The sequence below is a fragment of the Cavia porcellus genome, unplaced genomic scaffold, assembly GCF_034190915.1.
Source record: "Cavia porcellus strain 051 isolate PalLab524CR breed Dunkin Hartley unplaced genomic scaffold, mCavPor4.1 scaffold_22, whole genome shotgun sequence".
In the NCBI taxonomy this organism is placed as follows: Eukaryota; Metazoa; Chordata; class Mammalia; order Rodentia; family Caviidae; genus Cavia; species Cavia porcellus.
This window is the reverse complement of record NW_026947505.1, coordinates 35,741,069-35,763,020: the sequence shown is the minus strand read 5'-3', so window position 1 is coordinate 35,763,020 and position 21,952 is coordinate 35,741,069. Positions and strand designations below refer to the sequence as shown.

The 21,952-nt window shown below is 44.1% G+C and overlaps 1 long non-coding RNA gene across 3 annotated transcripts in view; it reads right to left on the bottom strand.

The window, feature by feature from the left end:
- The window catches only part of LOC134472108 (uncharacterized), a 74,686-nt gene that overhangs the window by 18,845 nt on the left and 33,889 nt on the right, over positions 1–21,952 (bottom strand). For 2 of the 3 annotated variants that reach the window (XR_010041963.1, XR_010041962.1), the window contains 4 exons: positions 21,446–21,535; positions 9,269–9,335; positions 6,478–6,667; positions 569–4,761 (listed from right to left, as the gene is read on the bottom strand). This is a non-coding gene — a long non-coding RNA (uncharacterized LOC134472108). Of the gene's footprint in view, positions 1–568; positions 4,762–6,477; positions 6,668–9,268; positions 9,336–21,445; positions 21,536–21,952 lie in introns of those variants that run through there. The other variant, XR_010041961.1, reaches the window with a different exon arrangement.

Below are 21,952 nucleotides of genomic sequence, written 5' to 3'. Positions count from 1 at the left end.
AAGTGTGGAGAAAGGGTGTCTGTGTGTGAATGTGTGAGGGTACACAGCAGCCTCAGGCCTGATGGGTCAGGTATCCTGCATCCCCTATACACCCACCACCCCGACTGTGGATTCTCACTAGACTTTTGAGCTTTTCATTGTTTCATAGTGGTTGAAACACAAGGCAGTAAATTCAGTCTCCTGACACATGCTCATAGCCAGCTTGTGACATTTTTCATCAGCCCAAAGCTCCTCTTTTATCACTCCCGCGGACTACATACTTGAAGACAGTATCTCAGTGTGCGTATTTTGACAGCAAGCTTAATTAGCCTCGATTCAAACATGTGGCTTTCACTGGACATAGTGCTCTGGGTGAGGACGCTCTCCTTTATGCCCCAGGGTCCGATGCAGCCTTTTCCCCACCTCCTGTACAAAACATTCTGAGAAGGAAAGATGATTCTGATCTTTGCTCCTCTATGCATAACTAACTTTTTTCCTTCATCTTCAAGCTATTTTTATTTATCATTAGTTTTCTGCAGTTTGGTGATGTTCAGTGATGTGGTTTTGTTTTTGTTTAGATTGTTTGTGTATTTTGAGTTTCTTGGACCCCGGAGTTCTAGTTTTGATCATTTTGGAAAATTTCATGTCATTATTCCTTCAGAGTGTATTTTGCCCTCTTTCTGAGACTCCATTTCCATACATGCATATTGCTTATATTATCCTGATATTCCCCCTATTGTCACTGAGGCTTGATTTATTTTTTTAAAACCCTTTTTCTATGTTTGACTTTGGGTAGATTCTGTCAGTACATTTTCAAGTAATTTCAAGTAACTTTCAGTAATTTCTGCTCCTGACCCACTTCATCTGCTTCCAAATTTACCCAAGGAGTCATTAGTTCATGCTTCTATAACCCTATTTCTAATGTATATATCTTTTCTTCTCATGTGCAATCTTCCTTCAATTGTATTTGAAATAGTTTTACTGCGTCTTCATTCCTGAGAGTACGTGCTGTTGACTAGCTCCTCTCCTGGCTATGAGTCATATTTTCCTGCTTCTCCATGTTTAGTAATTTTGTACTGAATGATGAACAACACTATGTTACAGTACTGAACATGGATTCTATTGGCCCCCTTTATAGATTGATGTACTGTTTTGAGAAAGTGGCATAATCTACCTGTTTCAGGCTTTTTTTTTTTAAATTATAAGGATAGGTTTAGAATGACTTTTATTCTAGTCAATTTAGCTCCTCCCTTAAGAAGCAACTGCTTTAGGACTTTTACTAAATTTCTTAACTTTTTTCTCATTTTTCTCCACTTTGGCTTGATAGGACTCAAAGATATGTAGATGCTCTGGGAAGTTTTCAGTTTGCTGTTTCTAATAGTACTTTTTCTAGCATGGTGAACCTTCATCCTATGCACACTTAGTACCGAGCAACAGAATCAGCAGTCTGCATATTTGTATAGATTTCTGGAAATCTAGCCCTTCATTACCCCGTTCTCTTTTCTTTCAGGTCCAGGCACTCCAACCTCTCCAGATTCCCATTTAATGAAAATCCTGCATTCTTCTGGGTTCCTTCAGCCTGGGGTGCAGCGTGAAAACTCAGGGACAGAGCGTCTGGAGCACCCTAGCACCTCCTCCTCAGATTCTGCGGAGATCATAGCCCTGCTCTGCCTGCAGTCCACTGTCTGAAGACAGCTGTTTTCTAAATTCATCCAAGCATTTTAGTTGTTGACTTTGGGAGAACAAGGCCAGTATAGCAACAGTTTCCTCAAGTCAACTTTTCTGATTTTCTCCTTTTTTCCAGTAAAATGATTATCTTTCAACAGGGAAAACACAATACAGTAATGATATGAGTATACATATATGCAGAACCATCTATATATACATGAAGAGCCATTGTTGCTCTCTTTTGCTTAAGCTCATCTTAAGTAATTGTTTTATCCCTCTTCCCCCATTGGACGTTACTGTTACCAAAATAAAAGGCGGGATCTGTTTTTGCCATGTCCCTACATCCCACACCTTGAAGTCAGTTCTGCCAATGACACCTTACCCAGTACCTCCACAGTCCCTTCCTAACAGCACTCTCAGATAACCTGCACATGCTCCTGGTCCCTTATGAACTAAGTTCTGTAATGTAAAGCCACTACTTTAGGGAAAAATTACCCTACATACTTGACAAGATTTGTATAGAATCATTCATACTGTATTTTATTTCTAAAAAGTCACAAATCACCATGTATTTTAGTGGTTTCCAGAAAATATATACCTTCATTACTCTCCTTTCTGATGCCCATAAAATGCTGGCCATAAATATGTGCCATTCTCTTTCATTTGCATACTTCTTTAGTGATCACTTCTTTACTTATAACTTCTCCATTAAATTACACATTATCCAGCCTCCTGGCTATAGTAACTAATAGGACTCATCTGTCAACTAAATCAGCCCACCCTGAGAAGGCTGGAGAACCCATCAGTTCCACATCCCAATCTCCTGAATTCCCGCAAAAGGAAAGTAGGCTGATGCTCCTAGACCTGAAGTTTTTCTTTTATTCTGGATGCTTCACTGAGTATCTCCTATTACTAACAGCCCTCATTACATTTCATACAAGAAACGCATTTAGAGTCATAGTTAGATATGTAAAAGAGCATCTTTCCATGGTGGGAAAGAATTTTAGATTAAGATTACATTAGAGATTAAATAAGATTAAGTATAGATTCTAGCAAACTATAGTCACTCTGTGTCAGATTCTTTTGAGGGAAAAAATATGAACTTGAACCATAAGTTTTATTATTTGCAAAATGAAAATCATTCCTTACATGTTACTATGAAGGCTGAGTACATTTGTTTGTGGTGGGTTATAGTCTGGCATAGTGTAGATAATGTAGACAGTACACTCAAAGCACACTTGTGACAAGATAGGACAAAGCCCAGCTTTCAATCTCCTTCTGTCCAGTTAAGACTATTCATCAGGGTTGGTGATATCTTGCCTTGATGCACACTCACACAAGCTCACAAATTCCCTGCTCACACTTGGGTAACGGGCGGTCCTGCAATACTGTCTCAATTCAGAAATGTGAATGTCCAGCCTAAGATATCCAATATATCTAAACTTGATTTAATGTCCACTGCCTCTCCTCTCCCAGATTTGTCCGGAGCCCAGTGGTGAGCAGATAGTATTACCTACATTCATGTACATGTATAAGTTTTTAATCAGCAGAATATTATTTTGCTCTTCTGTGACCTCATGCTGCTGGAAACACAGTGACCTGGAGCCCCATAAAGTAGTGGATTAGAAGTAGAGGGGTCCAACAACCCCTTCCTTTCGCAGATTGGGTGGTGGAGGCAGCGTCCCTGAGAACTAATGGAGCTGGGCAGAAGTCCACACTCACAAACCAGCCTTCATCAAAGTGTCTGGTGCCCTACAATGTTCATAGTCTTCCCAAATTGGTGGCCCCTAAGTGAGATTCCACAGTGTTCATCCAGCTCTGTTTACTCACTATTTGAGCAATTTTTAATATTTACAGGGAATTTTCCCAGGAATACAAAGGTGAACTAAGTATTATCTCTGCTTTTCAGGAACTAATGTTCATAACAGGTTGAGTAATTGTATATCATTTGAGAGAAACTCATTAAAATACATTCTTAATAACAGGATGGGGAAGAGAAAAATCAACAGCAACACACAAGACCTGGCGGGCTTCTGACTCCAGCATGCCAGTCTCCTGGCTTGCACTGTCTGAAATAGATCTGAGGAACAAGAAAGACCACAGCCCCTCATTCCCAGCTAGTTATACGAGACCAAGCATTTACCTTCCTTTCAGGAGCCAACTCCTAAACCACCAACACAGAGCAACCAGGGGACAACAGCCAAGAGTGAACACCATGTTAGAAGGTACTGTCATGAGGACAAGGAGCTATCCTAAAAAAGACTGGCTAGGACCATGTAGTGCTCTTTCCATTTTGGAAGCAGTAGTTGTAGCTCTGCAGCACATGTTCTGCATGAACCCCAAAATCAGAGCTGGAAACAATGTAGAAGCATGCAGGATTCAATGTAATGCTTCTCCCCAAATTTTTATTTTTACATATATAGTAAGGTCTTCACATATTACAAAAATTATTTAGGGGCTATAGTATAAAATATCCCATCAGTCCTGTTCCCCTCCCAGGAGACTTGTGTTAAGTGTCATTGTATCCATTCAGAGATAGAGAAAAGTTTTCAACAGGTGAAAGTGGGTGGGTTCCTGCAGGCAGACATGTGAATCCTACCCCTCACTGGTTAAGGCTCCCTCAACAAGAATGATGTCAAGGTCATCAAGGAAAGGTAGATGAAATGACCTCTGAACTTCCTTCCCTTCCAAACCTGAGATTCTGAGACATTAGCACATCTCACCTCACAGTGAGTAGTAAAGTCCAAAGCTGGACTTTGTGTCCTCTGTGATCTATGATGCTGTCTATTGAAAACCACAGTGTGCCCAGGAAGAGTAGCTGCATACCATGCTCTTTCTTCCCCTTAACTTTGAGGCATTTTTCTTCCTTTACGTTGGTGCTTTGTCCTTATGATCAGATCCCCAGTTGCTCAACAGTTTCATATGAGCATCTTCCACTTGGACATTTCAGCCAGACTGCCTCCCATTCCCCTGCGCTGTCTCCCAGCTCCAGAGGTTCGTGTCATCTGCAGCCAGCTCTCTGTAGCCAGCTTGGGCTCCAGCTTCCTGAATGCATGCTGCACCGCATCCTTTTATTGTCTGCACGTCATCCCCACCGCAGGATGGACCTGAGATCTGACAAGATAAAGAAGCCAAAAGATATAGAAGACATGGACTCAAGAGACAGCATGTAACTCAGCTTGTCCACACGGGCATTCACTGAAACACTAAAGGATGATTGGAAAAACTATAGTACACTAATTAAAACACATTGACTTGTTGGGAGCAGATGCAGAGGTTTGAGTTCAGGGAAGGTAATATTAATATGGCCTAGTTTGAAATTAAATTTTCCAGTATCATAATGTCCACCCTGTGGCCAGCAATTAAATGGACCCCATTAGATAACTCAGCCTATTATCTCCTACCACTGAGTCTCCATCCAGTTGGGAAATCTGGGCACATACCCTTGCTCAGTCTCTACCACAGATCTGCACAGGGAGCCATACTGCAGTCCCCATTACAGGAAGGACCCTGAGGCATAGGAAAAGGAAGCATCTTACCCAGAGCAATACAGAGCAGAGCAGAACAGCCTCTTTTCACTGTTGACTGCTTCCCATCTGTTTCATGGCTGTCTGTGCATCAGTACAGAGGAAGGATGAACATAACCACCAACCAGACCAGGGCAGAAGAAGAAAGGAGACTCTGGCATCAGACTGCCTGGCGTGGATCCAGGCTCCAATGTTGCTAGCTGTAGGATTGATGCCAATTTCCTTCATCCTTTTGTGCTTTGATCTTATCCCTCATTGAAGGGGGTTAAAGTTACCTGCCCCCATGTCGTGAGGCCTGAACAAGATGATGCACCTTCTGCCAGAGCCATACCCGGTCACAGTGAGAGTCCTAGGGGACCAGCTGAGACTGTTATACCATCAAATCCCTTGAGGGCTGTGCTCATCACTATCATCTCCTTTGGACTCCACTGGGCTCTTATTTTCTAGTCCCAAGCATGAGAGTCAGAAGAACAAATACTTTGCAAACCTCAAAGCTGTTTGAGTTACTGTGCACATTCCCCAGGGCACAAAGCAGAGCGCCAGAGGCACTTTACTTTCTGCTTGTCTTGCGAAAGTTTCTGCCTGAGGGACACAGTGGATATCAGTTTATTTAACTTTCACACTTCATCCACATACAGTAAGAAATTATGAACTAGGATGCAGAGAGGTTCAAAATATTAGCTAGAAGCAGCCAAGTGCAATTCCACCCCAATGGAGAAAATCCTCACAGAAGATTCAGGCAGAAGGGCGCTAAGGTAACAGCAGGGCTCATCAGGACACAAAAGGATGCACAGAATGAGATGAATGTATGATGCTGTCTGAGCACATCCCTGTATGGGGGCCACTCCAGTCACCGGTGTGAACAGAGAGTCAACGCCTTAGAACTAGAGCGCTGAAATCCACCCTTTTTTTTTTTTACCTCCTCTCTTTACCCTTGCATTCTGGAACAAACTCACTCATTCACTTATTCAAAACATTTTCCTTTCATAGCCATTTTGGCTTTGAGAAAGAGCCAGAAATCCCATGGTGCCAGATCCAGTGAATAAGGTCGATGAAGATCTGCTGTAATGTTCTTATATGACACAAATTGCCATAAATGTTTGAATCATTTAGAACATAGAGAAACAACCATGAGGAGAGACTCAGAAAAGACAACTTCCAGAACTGCTTCAGAAAGTGGCGAGAAAGATGGGATAAATTTGTTCAAAACTGGGAGGAGTATTTTGAGGGAGTTTAATGGTGATGAGACTTTTACTACAGTGACTTGTTTGTTTTTGTTTAAACATTCATATTTTTCTCATACCTCCTACATTTGTGTGCACACATAGGTACACAGGCACACACGTTCCTCCACATTCTGCTTGCCACCTTCCTCATTCTGATGACTTTGTCGCTGTTGTCCGATCCACACAGTGGCACTGAGTGCTGTTCCTTCTACTGCTGTATTCAGAGGAGGACACCCTGACCATAGTCACACTGCTGCTCTCAGCTCTCTGAAAGACAAATGGAAAAAGTGCATCCCCGGTTTGAGGCTGGACCATGGATGTGTGTGACAAGATAGACAGGAGATTCTGTCACATCCATGCCCATCCTGTCATGGAGAGAGGCTGTAGGCTCAGAAGAGCAAAGGCTTTTCCTAACAAAAGCCTCAGGCTGTCAGCCGGGCCTCCAGGAATGGCTATATGGATGATGGCACCAGGTCCCCCTGTGAGATGGGGAGAGATGACCATTCAGAAGAAGCTCCACAGCATACAGTGACCTTAGTCAGCTCACTTGCAACAGAAGTGATTTAGACTTGGGTGTTTAACGGCTGCTGCTTCTGGGATGGATGGTGCAGATGGTGAGTCATTAAATGGTGCCATGATCTCACAGTTTTCCTGCTCCATGGGAAATGACACAATGAAAAAGCTCTCTATCAGCAGCCAGAGTCAAGCAGTTGTCAAGTAGGTAGCACCCCCATATAATGACTGACACAGTCCAGACAGGATGGACGTGGGAGTGAGCCTACCTCCACCTTATAGAACGTAAGTTTCATTTTATACAGGTCATGAGCAGTTTGGGCAAGATATATCACTAGGTCACAGAGGACACATTAACAAGCCACAGCCTGCCATTTTTCTCTGATCCATTCCCTCAAAAACCCACCAATAAACAGTGCTGGAAAGAAAAAAGCCTCAGCCTGTAAAGAACATCTCTGTTCTGCTCATACAGAGAGGTCCCTCTCGGGTTCAGCAATAAACTTGCTTGGATTTTTGAGCCAAAAACAGGAAAAGAAACTAGACTGTGAGGGAGGAGACCAGAGGAATGTGTAGGACCTTCCAGGTGCAGACCAGTAAGGAAACACTTGCCAAGGAGAGGCTGTGGGAGGCACAGCCCGAGAACACCAGGCCATGTAGCAGCTAACAACAACTCTGTGGACATGAAAGGGAGTCCATACAGGGCTGAAAAGCTGCTGGGAACCTTGAATGCCAAGATTCTTCTCTGGGTGTCATCCTGGAGAAAATATGGAATTGCCAAGGGATCATGAGAGAGCATGCCAGATCAGTCAGTGTGTGTGTGTGTGTGTGTGTGTGTGTGTGTGTGTGTGTGTGTGTATGCATGCGTGCATGTGCATGTGTGCACATATGTGTGTGTGCACATGCATGCAAAGATGCAGCCTCCCTGTCTTTGAAATAAAAGCAAGATCTAGCCCCATGTACTCCCTGAATGACCCTGGTCACTCCTAACTCACCAGCATGGGATCTCTGCCCAGCCCTGAGGGTGCCTCTCACTATCGCCCAGGAAGTCCACGGAAAAGCTCCTCAGGTATGGATAGGTGAAAGGTCTCCATTGGCAGCTGCCAGATCCTATGAGTGGTACCTTTATGACTATCAGGGGCTGTGTCAAGGCAGGTCATGTGTTGAACTGAACAATCCATGGTCTCCTCCCCGTTCCATATTTGTGGGGAAATGGAGGTCATGTGTAGTAACTATCTAGGACTCCCTCGCTGGCCTTCAGAAGTCAGTGTCCATGCTGCTGTTGTTTCCCAAGGAGCACTTTAAGGGGAAGAGGACCTCAAGAAGAGGGAGGATCGCATGGATGTACAAGTGGTCACCACTTTTGTATCATCTGCACACCCAGAACCTGAGACAGCTGAGTTTTTTCCATCCTTATTGTGGTCCTACAAGGAAAGCAATTATTCCAATTGTACTGGAAGCCAGTGCTTTAAGAGATAAGTCTTCATCTTAAGCTGGGATGATATGTTCATGCCCAGGGGAGAATGGTGTCCTTGTATAGGCCTGGCCCAGCTCATAGTCTTCAAGTGACCCTGGCACCACTGGGACATACAGTGGTATGGAAAAGACTAAGGGTCAGTGCCTGGACCCAATATCTCGACCCAGTACTTGGATCTGACCTGACAAGCTCCTAGAGAGCTCCTCACAGCTGCCTCTGCTGGAATCCCTGCACCTCCCTTTTTTTCAAGAACCATCTTTTGTCCCAATGCACAGAAACTGGCATGCTCACACCCCAGGCCCACCAATGTTCACAGCTCTGGTTGAAGAGTGTGTGACTGTCCAATCTTGATCATTAGATTCCGTCAGAAACTTCAGAAGGTTCTGAAGTGGGCCAGCCCATGTTAATTACATTCCCCTCTGCCTGTGGGAGATGCATGCTGCCTGGTCAGTCTGGGCAGAGATGCCCTCAGCAGCATACAGCTATAACTGTCAGATCCTGCACCATTTTACCTGCTGAGCCATCACCAGCAGAAGACTCTTCCTCTCTGCCCCCACAAACATGCAACAAGAATAACTATCTCCTCTTTCCTACAATAGACTTTAAATTGTGTCCAGTGTGAGAATGAGAAGAGAGTTCACTGCAGGTCCATCCCGCAGGAGGACCTGGAGGGACAAAAGCCAGTATGGAAAGGGTGGTCGGTGAGGAAAGCAGAGCAGCAGTGGGAGCAGCCTGGGCCAGCCCAGGACTCCCTGGGAGGTTAGGAGGAACAAGGCCACAAGCAGACAAGCTGCCGCCTGCATTTGAGCCTGAACTGTCCTGATGGCTTGAGGGAATCAGCAAACAGGGAGCGGCATCCTGATGGTTGGCCACAGGCTAACCTGAAAAAGTCGCCAGTCCCTCGAGGCTCAGTCTCTGTTCTTGCAGCATCCAAATAACAAAGTCCAGCTGCCAAAAGAAATAAATAAGGTTTAAAAATAATTGAAGTTTCGATTGCCGTCTTCTCTACCTCCTCCTACTCCCTGTTCCTCCTGCCAAGATACACAGGAACTTGGGCAGAAACAGCAATATTCCCGCAGCAAACCTTAGAATTCCTACTTGACATCTCTGCCCCTCCCCAAATTCCAAACTCCTAGCTGTTGCTGAAAACCCTTTATTTTTTTCTGCTCTCAAACTCTTGACAGGGCTATGCCATGGCCAGGACGCACTTTGCTCCACATCCTGCTGCCCTCTGACCCACCCATCACTCTGACAGCTGCTGGGACCCCCCAGCACCACCACAGCTGCGTGGACACGGAGTGACCCCTCCACCCAAGGACAGGCTGAAGGTGTCCCCAGACAAGCCTTCTTCCTCTGCTCCGTCCTCTGCCATGAGGCGGGGCTGACCCCGGCTTGGATGACCCTGTGACTACACAACTGGGGCGCCTGCTTTAAGAAAAATGAAACACAAATTCGTGAAGTCTAAATAGGAAAAAATTATTGGAAATAGAAACCACAACAAATTATAATTATTCAAAAGCTGACAAATATATTAAGCATAATGAAAAGGGGAGTTTTTGCTAATGAAGTGCCTGATGATGGTTAACATTTTGAATTATTTCCTGCAGAGAACAGAAAGATAATCAAGATCTTCTGGCATGAGGGTTTTAATTTTGTTTTTTGTAAGTGATGATTCAGGAAGTTCGCTTTCACTTCACAAATCATGTTGAGGGGTTACTCCATTGGATGAGGGTTTGGGTCAGATGTTGGTGGGGCCCCCTGGAGGCAGCAGCCCAGGAAGCTTCCCTGTGGGGCAGCTCAGCATGTCACACTCTGCAGACATTGTTCTTCTAACCATCAGGTGATTCCTGGATGACTGGCAAACTTTTCAGAAATCCAGGTTTCCAGGATTTAGCTCAACCCACAAGGTAGCCATATCCACAGCTTCTACCTCCCACCCAAATGCTTCAAAGCATCACAAGCATGCCCATCAGTGGCTCCTAGAAGTGGAAGGTGCCTCCCAGAAGCTGAGAAGAACATTTTCTTTGAGTTCAGTGAGTATACAAGAGACAGACTGGAGCAGGAGAACCATGTCCTTGGTAATCTGCACCACTGCAGTCCAAACTTCTGCCTGGTTCCTGTCCCAGGTGCTGAATTCTTTCCCTCTCTTTGGTGCATTTGTTTAGTTCAAAACAACCATGCCAGCATTTCTACCCAGGAGAAGCAGAGGGCCAGCAGGTGTTTTCTCTAGGAGAAAGGGAAGGACCTTGTTTTAGCTTGTACTGAGATGTCCCCCAAAGCCTCTGGCAGTCATAGGTGGGGCTTTTGGGAGATGGCTGGGAATATGCTGCTGGGATTGATTCACTGTCAGATGTTAGGATTGAGGGTGTCCTGCATTCTAGGGATGGGTAGCCTGGATGAGATATAAGGAACAGAAAAAGGGTGGCTGCTCATTGCCTGTTGCTTGCTGTTTTTTCCCTGCTTCACTGCCTTCTGCCCACCATGAACTGTTTCTCTGTGATATCCTTCTACCATGCCACCCTAACCTGGAGCCAGTCAACTATGGACTGTGAGCCAAATAAACTTGTCCTCCTTTAACTTTGAGTATCAGGTATTTTGACTTAACAAAAAAAAAAAAAAAACTAAGGCCTGTCTTAAAGTAATCTCTCACTGCAAGCATGTTTTCATTTAGAATAACAGTAAATGTCAACCTAGGTGTTGATGTTTATTCACATGTTGTTACCTAGAGCTCCTAGAAAGCCCCACAAAGAGAGTAGCTGAAAACATCAAGTTTCCATCTCACACTATGGAACTGGAGTCCAAGACTGAGAGGTCATAAGGGAACAATAAGCTTTCCTGTGCGATTGCCATGGTCTCAATGTCTGTGTCCCCAAATTTCATATGTGGAAATGCTCATCACCATCCCCCAGGAGTGGCATGAGGAGGAAGGACTTTGGAGGGATTGGTCATAAGAATAGAGCCCCATGAGTAGATTAACTTCCTCATAAAAGAAATCCAAGAGAGCCACCTCGCACATTTTACCATGTGAACACACATCTGCGAATCAAGAATTATCCTCACCAGACACTAAACGTGCCAGCAACTTTGTCCTATGTCTTGTGGGTGCCAGAACAAGGTTGAGTAGATTTCTGTTATCTAGGTGTTACAAGTCAGTCTGTGGCATTTTGCTAAAGCAACTAGAGAGACTGAAACGGGGCCACATGGAAGCCTCTGGAAACCATGTGGACATAAGAAGGCCTGAGCCTATGGTTTGTCTCTCTTGGAGCTTGGCTGTGTATACTCCTTGAAGGAAACATCAACTGTGTCCACTGGGACACAAGAAGAAATGAACTGACACCGTAGTGATGGGCTTATTCAGCAGAGAAACCAGGGAGACACAGCATGATGGGGGACACCTCAAGAGGCTCCATTCAGGAACTGCAGGTTGTTTTGGCCTGAGAATCACCAGATCTGAGTTAAGAAGAGGCTCACTGATTTCAAGAATGCCTGGGAGATCTCTTGGCCACAGGAAAGGTACCAGAAGAATATGTGTTCAGGGCTTACAGCACACACAAAGCAGCTGAAAATGGACAGACAAGGACAGTCTTGTGGTGCCAGCTCTGACGATGACCTTCACCCACCTCAGAAGTGACTCACAGGCACAGGTCCATTACGCTTCAGAGCTCTCTGCCTGGGAAGGAGGATCTAAAAACCTGCTTGCGTTGGTCTCCATCACTTCACAACCTTAGCATCATCCTTCCCCTTCCCCTGCCTCCTGCATCAAAGCCCAGAGTCTCGGGCTACTGTGCGAGCCTTGCCTTGTCTTGAACCTTGTTTTTTCCTCTATTAAAGGATCATAAAAAGTCAATATGAGCCAAAGTAGAGGATAGACATTGGGAAATAGGAAGAAAATGTTCAAATGGGAAGGGGAACAAGAGAGGAACTAGGAAAGAAAGGTGGGGATTTTAAAAATTAAAAAAATGGAAAGAAAACAGTAGAAACAAAGTTTTTGAAAAGGGAGAAAGGATAGAAGGGAAGGATGGAAGGATGGAAAAAAGAATTAACATATAATGTGTACAGATACAAATTTCCTATGATGAATATGATCATTGTGTATGTCAAAAGTGTACCAATGAAATTAATTTTTAAAAACCCAATAGGACTTTTCTGAATATAAATTTTAAAAATACAAGAAAAGTCCTTAGTGTTAGTACACGCTATTACTCAGTAAATGTGTCCAGCACTGTACAAGGAAGTGAGTTAATATGAGATCTGGAGGAATTTTCCAGGATGCAAGTGCTACACAAAAACAATTTTTTTCTTTCCAAATTCCAGCATTTAGAATCTTCCCAGTACACGTCAAGCAAAAAGCAAGCAGCAAAGCTAACTCCTATGCGGTTCATGTCTGGTTACAGGCAGAGTGGGAGAGGGCCACCAAAAACCCAGTCAGGGGAAGGAGGCCTTTTGAGCATTTGCATCCTGCCATCCTCAGAGCCAGACAAACAAGATCAGGTGCTCTGCTCCGGGAGCCCCAGAGCACAGGGAGCACAGCGCTCTCCTTCATCCCAAGTGGCTCTTCCTGGAACATGGTCAGGGCGGGACAGAGCTGAGCTCACATCTGCATCCACCTAGAGGTATGAGGCAGACACCCAAGCCCATGTGCTCACACAGGACCAGGTCCAACAGATTTGAACACAAGAAAGATGGTGTGAAAATTCTCTAAGGTGAGACCTGCCTAAGGGTGACAGGATGCTTAGGGTTGGATGGTGAGAGAGGACTTGGCAGGAAGGCAGGAAGGGGCCACCCTGTCATTACCAGGATGGCCTGATCCTAAAACTGAAAGGAAGACTGAGAAAGAGGGAGAGGCTAAGAACCTCTCCTTTCTCTGTTAAAAGTGTCTATAATTGTGAAGTAAATACTAAAGGCTCTATGAGACTGTCCTTGGCCAGCACAGATTCTTAGCCATATCTAGGCTGGAAATCAGACATGGGCTGGTTCTTACATCTATCTGCTTATGACCATTATTGTTGTCTGCCCTCTTCTCCAGGCCCTTCCAAAGGAAAGGATCCCCAAATGTGCCACCAAGACATTACTGATTGGCTGAGGCAGAAATAAAACTTTGGCCAAGTGTAGCTCTTTTAGTGTTAAAGCCTTGCACTTCGAATACCAGTGGCTATCAGCTCTTTTAGTGTTAACAGTGCTCCTCCTCTTCTGACCTCCAGAGATGATAGATCCCAGTAAGGTGTCTCCGCTGCTTTCCATCATTCTTTGCAGCCTTTGGTGTTACCACTTCCTAGCAAACTAGCTCAGCATGCTCGACTGGAGATAGAAATCATCAATAGGCAGGGATATGCCATCTAGAAGAGGCTTTATTAGGACATATGCTGCAGTGGAGGGAAAAATAGCACATGGACTGAACCTGAGAAGGGAAGTTGCTAATATATACTGAAAAAGGCAGGCTTGTGCATGCAGTGTCTGCTTGATAGGCAAAGGAAAGGCCTTAAAGGAGGCTGCAGAGGGGTAGGAGCATCCTGTGGGGCAGCAGGGTAGAGTCACCTGCGAGAGTTCTGTCTCTGAAACTCACTGCAATCAAAGCAAATGTCTCTTGAAGTGGTCATGAGACACTTAATGCAGCAGATTGGCTGAGAATCATTTGGCGCAGCCACAGATGAGAAACAAAGGTGTCTCTTGGGGGACTTTCAGGCCCTTGTCTCCTGTCTCAGGGCTGGGGTTACATGGGGATCAATGGCCCTTCATGAGGACATGGAGGGGTTGCTGTGTGTTGAAAAAGATGTGGAATATTTGCATATACCAAGGAGATGCCTGAGCCACATGCCAGAAGTGATTACACACACCTTGGCATGCTGTGGGTCTTCGCTCTTTTAATGTCACCCACAAGTGTACATCAGATACTTCTTTCCATTTCTCTATTTGTGCAGTTAATGGTGACTACAACCCCCAGAAATCATTGTCTTTGACCCAGTGCATGTTGGGAATTTAGCTTATAAGATTTCTGGCTCATTTCTAATGCTGCCATAACAAAGGACCATAAACTGGGTATGGTTTCTTGAAATGGTAGATCTTTGTCCTAGCCCTAAAAGTGAGGGCTCAGCAGAGACCCTTTCCCCACTGAGGCAGGGAGAGGAGAGTCTTTTGGGGCCTCTTCTCTTCTGATGCTGCTTGCTATTCTGGGTGGCTGTGACATCCAGCTGTGGCCCACAGCTCTGCATTGGGTCTGGTGGCCATCCGCATGCAGCACTCTGTCTTCTCATACCAACATTGATTACTGGGTAGCACCCATGGAATGGCACCATTTTAGCTTGATTACACTTCAAAGACCAGCTCACAGGTACTTGAAGTTAGAATTACAACATACTTTTCTTTGGGAGGGGGGACACAATTTACCCCACAACAGTTATAAACTTCAAGTTTGAGATTTTTTTTAACTTAAGGGAATTAAGTGATACAATGTCCTGACCACTCTCTTCTGTATTTCCTTTAGGGAATGTCTGCTTACACTTATGGCTGGTGTGTCCCATTTATTGTCCTGTCTGTTCCCAGTGCTATTTCCTGGCAAGGTAGTCTTTGCCTCTGAGAAAATGCTAACAAAGTAAGGGGCTAAAATCAATGCTGAGTGACTTTGTGCTTCCCTTCAAATTCTCTGCACCTGACTCTAGAAGACTTTCCATTTTCTATTGTGAAGTTTGTTTGTTTGCTATAAAAATTACCTGTAGGACTGACCTGGTGGCAGAAGCTGGAGCCCTTACCTTTCTTGTTAATATCAAAAGGGCTGTGTTGGGAAACTGCTGTAACACTGCTGATACCCACAGATGTGAGCATGCATGTGACTCCATGTTCAGTTATTTTCCTGGGCCAAGGAGAGAGATGGAAATACAGAGAAGAAAGTTGGGGAGGAGAAAGGCTGAATATGAATAAGGATGTTACTGCAGAGATCCTTTAGGGAGGCATGAGCCATAACTTGGCGAGGACAAAGACGATGGGATGAGTGTCTGTTTTATAGGAAGTCCTCAGCTTAATTCTACCCTAGCCATTTACTGCTTATGTGCTCCAGGCTCCCTCCATAACAGGGTCAGGGTCCTTGGCTTATGAGTCAGATTAATAGGTTACATGAAGCTCTTAACTGATTGGCTCCAATGCTGAGTGTACAAGAAGCCATCATTATTTATGCATTCTGGCACTGATACAATTTTCCTTTGCATGTCACTCTTTAGCAACTTTAGAGAAAATACAGATATATATTTATAAAATATGTATTTATATAATATGTATAAATACATATTATATATTTATACACACACACACACATATATATATATTATATATATATATATATATTTGATACTTCAGTTGAAAATAAGGGAGTTTGTTTCTTTATGGGAGATGAAATACTCACGTTAGCTTCAAGGATATTCTTGAGATCACATTGAAATCTTAGCCAGCTTGATGCAGGGTAATACATTACCATTTCAAAGTCAATGTCAAAAATGACACGATGGTATATTTTCTCCTCCAAACTGAGAGATGTAGGAGAAATTAGCTCACAAAGACACTGAATCCTGTCTTTAAAAAGCTGTTAATGAGTGAAGACTAAAGAACTAAAGATATGTTTTCCCAGGTTGGCATTAAACAAACCAGGAGAAATCCCTAGACTACATATGTCTTATAGTAGCTAGTGAGGAAATAAGAGAAAAGTTAAGTAACTTCATGGAGTAACTATACACAAACCCCCCCCCCCCGCCAAGTGAATCACTGACTGTGTTCTTCTATTTAAAATGAAAACAAAGAGAAAGTTTTGAGTTAACAAAAGCTGGGCAAACTGCTTCCTGGTCTCTTCAGGGCAGCTTGGAATGGATTACCCATTTCTGTGCAGGGAAAGGATGCAAGGGCTCAAGAACGGAAGTCACCAAACATTCAGAAACTGGGCTTATACCTAGGAGCTTTCAAAATACAGGAAGAATGTTGTTTAAAAGTATAAGATTTGGGCTGGGAGTGCAGCTTAGCACCAGAGAATTTGTGTAACAGGCAAAGGCACAAAGCCCAGGATTTGATCTCCAACTCTAAAACAAAAAAGAAAGAGAGAGAGAGAGAAAACTCAGTAAGATTTTTAAAAATTAAGTGTAAGTATGTAGAATTTGTGAGCTCAAGGTTGGTTTTATATAAGTTTTAAAGGCTTTATATATAAAACTTTATTTGTATTTAGCAGAGGTTGATTCTCTCCCTGTCAGACTTGCTTGTTGGTTGTTCTCTAGCCAGAGACACCAGTTGACAAGTTTGATTCATGGTTCAGAACATTTTTCTGAAATAAACAAGGGGAATTTGTTTTACTTATGTGCTTGTTTTTCTCTAAAAAGAGCTTTCTTGACAGAATTCGGATTCTGGCACACTTCTCATGTATCCCAGGCTTTGCCAACCCTCAAATGATAGCAAGACCCTGGGGTCTGCTTACTCACAACACACACCAGAATGCCACAGCCTGATCTGCCTTCTGCTTCTGAAGTATCACCTAGGACCCACATCACTTCAAACATACCCCTGCAACATGGATTCTCTTCTCAAATCCCCGGCTAACTGGAGAGGAGACAGAAGCCCCTGCACAGCATTCTATATCCAAGTTACACTTGAAAAGCATTCAATATGAGTTGTTCCTAAAATATGGTTTGAGAGATGCCTGGAAACTCAAGGCCTCCCTAGTGAAATTCTGTCAGTGTGAGTCTGCCTGGAGAGTTGGTTCAGCACTTGTCAGGGTGAGTCCTCATGTGAACCTGTCAAAACCCGCCATCATAAGTAGACTAAATCCTAGCCTCAGACTTAAATCTACAAATAACCTGGAAAGGGCCTACCTGAGACTTTACCTATGGGGCCCCTCCCTTGGATCAAAGCCCTTCTCTGAAGAGCTGGGGCCCTTATACAGACATACAAGAACAGCCTGTCTGGTGTAGACTCCCTGAGTGCTTCTTCCCAGACTCCTAGACCTTACACATGGTCTTAAACTTACTAAATGTTATCTACACTCAATCAAAATGCTCCTGGATGAATGGTCATCCCACTTTGGACATGATGCTGAGCCCAGGAATTGTTGGCCCAATGTAGGTTATCTGTGATGGAGGCAAAGGGGAAGTGGCCCAGGGCCTCCACATGACATTAAACTGCACAGTCCTCTGGGTCCATAGACAGCCTTTGGGTTTGGTGGGGCAGGATCATCCTGTAAACTAACTGTGGTAGTCAGGAGACCAGCTCATGTCTCTCCAAAGGTCCTCACCTGTGGCTGTGAGCTTAGAGAGAGCCAGATCCCTGATACAAGCCTGTTGCTGCAACCAGTGCTGATGCTCAGCACAGGGCCATAAAGTTTGAAGTCACCAACAGGGAATAAGAAGCTTCAGAGCAACAAATGCTTCTTGAAAGCCCCTGTGTTGCAGGCCTGAGAACAGGAAACAGTGATGCAAGCAGCAGCAGAGATCAAGGAGCCCATCCTTTAGTCCCTCTTATTTCCTAAATGTTTCCCCTAAGAATCAAAACCCCCTCACCTGGCATAGTAGTGCACACAAATAATCCCAGTACTCTGGGAGAATGAGACAAGAGAATACCATGTTTGAGCCCAGCAATAGTGAGGCCCTGTCCCATAGTTTAGAAAGAACCAAAAGACCAGCACTTCATAATTTCCAGAGTGCCGCAACTACACTCTCACTACTACATACACTCCTGTCAATACCCAGGCCAACGCCAGCCTGATGATAGAATTCAGCAACAGAAAGCTTATGGGATGCAGTCCCCACATTTCTGATGGATCATGGAGCTGGGCGCAGGAGGAGTGCAAAATTAAATTGCTCCTTCATCTGATAATATAAGGTGAGTGTTTAATTGAAATTCTGATGATTATCCACTCTTCCTTTAGCATTTAATCAAGCAGTATTTCCAAAGAGCATCATTATACACAATCATTTCCACTAGTTACTCATCCCCAATGTCCCTGCATATGGCCCTGCTGACAACTCTTTGCTCACAGGAGCAGCCAGCACAGAAAAACCAATAATGTATGAGCCCCAGGCCCTCATCATAGCAGAAACTTACTGTTTTTAAAGCTATTCATGTCCTCCCTCATGATCCCAAAACTAAACAAAGATCTAGGAGTTTTAGATTCTGAAGTCTTTCTTATCTGTGGGGCATCTGTACCTTGTCACTGAGTGAAGCACAGGCACTCGTGCAGATACATGTTTTGTGTGCACACAGGCACAGCATGCATGTACACACAAACACCTGACATTACTCATCTCCTGTGAGCTCTTTGTCCTTTGAGTGCAGCTCCAAAGCCATTGAGCACCCAAGAAGGCAAGATCCAGAGCACTATTAGGAATCCTTACCTGAAGAGGGCACTGCTGGGGCTACCTCCCACTCATCCACTCCAAATTAGCTAACTATTTTTCGGAACACAGCCGTCCCCTCCACCATTCATTCAACACTGACTGAGCTCTTCCACCTGTACTCTTGTCTTTCTATTCATGCATTCACCCCTAACCACTTCTGGTACACAATTGTCCTTCCCTTCATTCATTCACACGCTTTCCTGTGTGCACTTGTTCTTCACTTCATTCACTCAGCATTGATGAGCACTTGTTGTATATATGTGTCCCTTTCAACCCCTCAATCAACATTGACTAAGCAATTTCCTGATTCATCCATTTATTATTGTGTAGAACTCCCTTCTCCTTCCAGCAGTTCATTGACTTTCTGAGTAAGCGCTTCTCTGTACACTCTCACCTTCCATTCGTTTGCTCTCGGTGAGTGCTTTCTGCTAATGCACCTCCCTTCCACTCATTCACTCATCAGAGACTGAATCCTTCACTTTACTCTCTTGTCCTACTCATCCAGTCATCATTGAGTAACACTTCCTTCATGTGTTCACTCCTTGAGTTGGCCTTGGAGAAACAAATAATGAATCCATGATCCCCACACTTAGAATCTCGCAGAATAGAGGATAAAAAATAAAAAATAAAGCCTTGAAAACTAAGCACTACCTCCTATGCATACTAGACTCTAAGACACAGTAGGTATAAGAGAAATGTAATGATGGTTTCTGTGGTTAGAAGGAAAGACATTTACCTCCAGGGGAAACAAACCTGAGACACAAAGAGCCATCTTCACTGACCACCCCCTGTCACATGGATCTTCAGATAATATGGATCACTTGTGAAGGGATTAAGTCATTCACATTTTTCAAGAAAACCATGCACGTGGGGGACTCAGTCTTCACCTTCAGGCTCTTACAATGGCCTGTGCCCATAGCCTGCTCTTATGGGGATCTTGATTTTGAAAGGCTATGTTTGAATGGACCCAAGCATCATACTGTGGGAGACTGGAGATTGGAGAAGCTGGATAACATGCATGAGCAACTCATGACACCTGTCCCAGGAAGTTAATATGTCCCAGTTTACCTCACCAGGTGTGAGAAACTGATGCCACACCCCCTTCCTGTGAACCCATTGCAATTGACTCCAGGTGAGCGTCTCTGGCTCCTTAAGTGCAGTGATGGCAGAAACAGATCAGATATTCTCATCTGCAGACCGAGTTCATGGTACTGTTTGGTACTTAGTGGTACTTAGTGTATCGGCCACATAAACTTTTCATAAAACATGCTCCCTTCCCTGGAAGGTGCTCAGAGTTGTGCCTCTGACTGAGGTGCACCGAGCAAGGCCATCATCCCCACTTCAGGAGCACTATGCTGCCTGAAACTTGCATGGTCCACTACGGACAGGCTCAAAAGTCTGCCATGTCCCATGTGCTTATTGTTGCCATGCAGGTGCCTTGGAAACTAGAGGTCATCTGTCTAGGAACTCAACTAATAATCTCCCTAAATTTAAATTCGCAACAGCTTATAGCAAATTGCTATGGTTGGATCTCCGTGAAATGCTGTTGGGTAAGAGAAGCCCATTTTACAATAGCATGGAGTTGTTTGAACCCATTTATAGGACCTTGAGTGTCTGTGCGCATGTGTGTTTGTGAACAGAGGAGAATTGGGAAGGAAACTTGAGGACAGCCGTCTTGGTGATGTGATCAGATGAGTGAGTAGTGAGGAGGCTGTTCTGTGATTGTGAAACAGATTTTTGGACAGAACAGTCAGAGTCCAAATCTGGGGCTACCTAACTGACTGTCTTTGAAAGGCTCATCCTGTGACCCTCAATATTTTCAATTGTGAAACAGGAATGTGTTATAATACCATCTGTATGTGTTTATGTTGCAATTAAATGCTATAAAATCCAGCATAGACTACTCAATGAATGTTAGTATTGAACATTTTTCTGTATTATTAAAGAAATATTTGCTTGCATCCAGAAGAGTTGTTAGTCAGTCCCATTCAAGCGTAGGGACTTTTTCCATTTCTCTCAAAGGCAGTGGGACTCACCTAATACAACATGTTTTCTTTTGTTATTACTGCATGTTAAAATAGTAAATAATGATTACATTTTTCATGGAGAATTGGTACATATACATAACACACCTTAATTCTTCTTACATTCCTTCCCTTCCCCTCTCTCCCTTGCCCCTCCACCTCTGGTCCTCTTCCCTTGTATAGTACAGCATTTCTGACCCTAGGTGGAAGGTAAAGGCCACCCGCTGCCAGTGCTCAAGATCACACAAATCATTAGTATTGTTCTATTGAGTGCAAAGAGCAAGGGGCCAGTTGTCTCCCACCAGCATTCCTATTTCGCTCTTCGGCCTCCATTTCAACTGTAACACTGCTCAGACCTGCCTCCTTTCGGCACCCAGGTAGAAAGTGGCTTTAAAAGATATCTAGACTCTTGCAAGCAAGTAAGGTGACTCTGAACACGAATGCTAGAACTGGGCCCATAAAAGGCCAAATGCTGGATGGTGATGTGTTTCCAGTCCTTCGCTTGGGTGGGGAGGGGGTGGTCCTCTGGGCCTCATCTTGTGGCTTCTGTGCAACCTTTTATCTTCTCACCAAATTCAGCTGCTTCCAGAGGTATATGGAAAGATTTCCACAACCACACAGTGTCACCTGGGCCTCCAGGCATCATGAAAACGGAGTAGTTTTCCAGACTTACGAGCTTTCCTGGGCTTTCTTGTCAGGACCAGTCTGATCACCAGCCCTCTCCTTAGGAGCCTCGCAAATCCCCAGACAAATAGAATACCACCTGTAAAAATTAAAAATTGCCCTACTGATCATTTGGTATAAATTGTTTACCCCCATAGTGAGCTATGGGATTACACTGCTGCTTGTAAAAATTGCCCGCTTTAGTAGTGCCTGAAACTCAAGCACTGTTCATGCACTGACAATATTTTATTTAAATTGGTTTTTATAAAAATAGATACACTCACTTCATTTAAAATGTAAAACAGCAACCAGTTTGCTCAACAATTCATACTCCTGTCTTCCCCACGCAGTCTCTTTAGAAGCATTTGTTACAACCAACAATCCATGAATCTTTCCCAAAGTTTCATCATAAATAAACAGTACAAAATCTAAGAGAAGAAAATGAAAGTTGTCTAGAGTTTCACATCCAGAAGATAAGCAACACTGGGATAGTGTGATCAAACAAGCATTTGCCCAT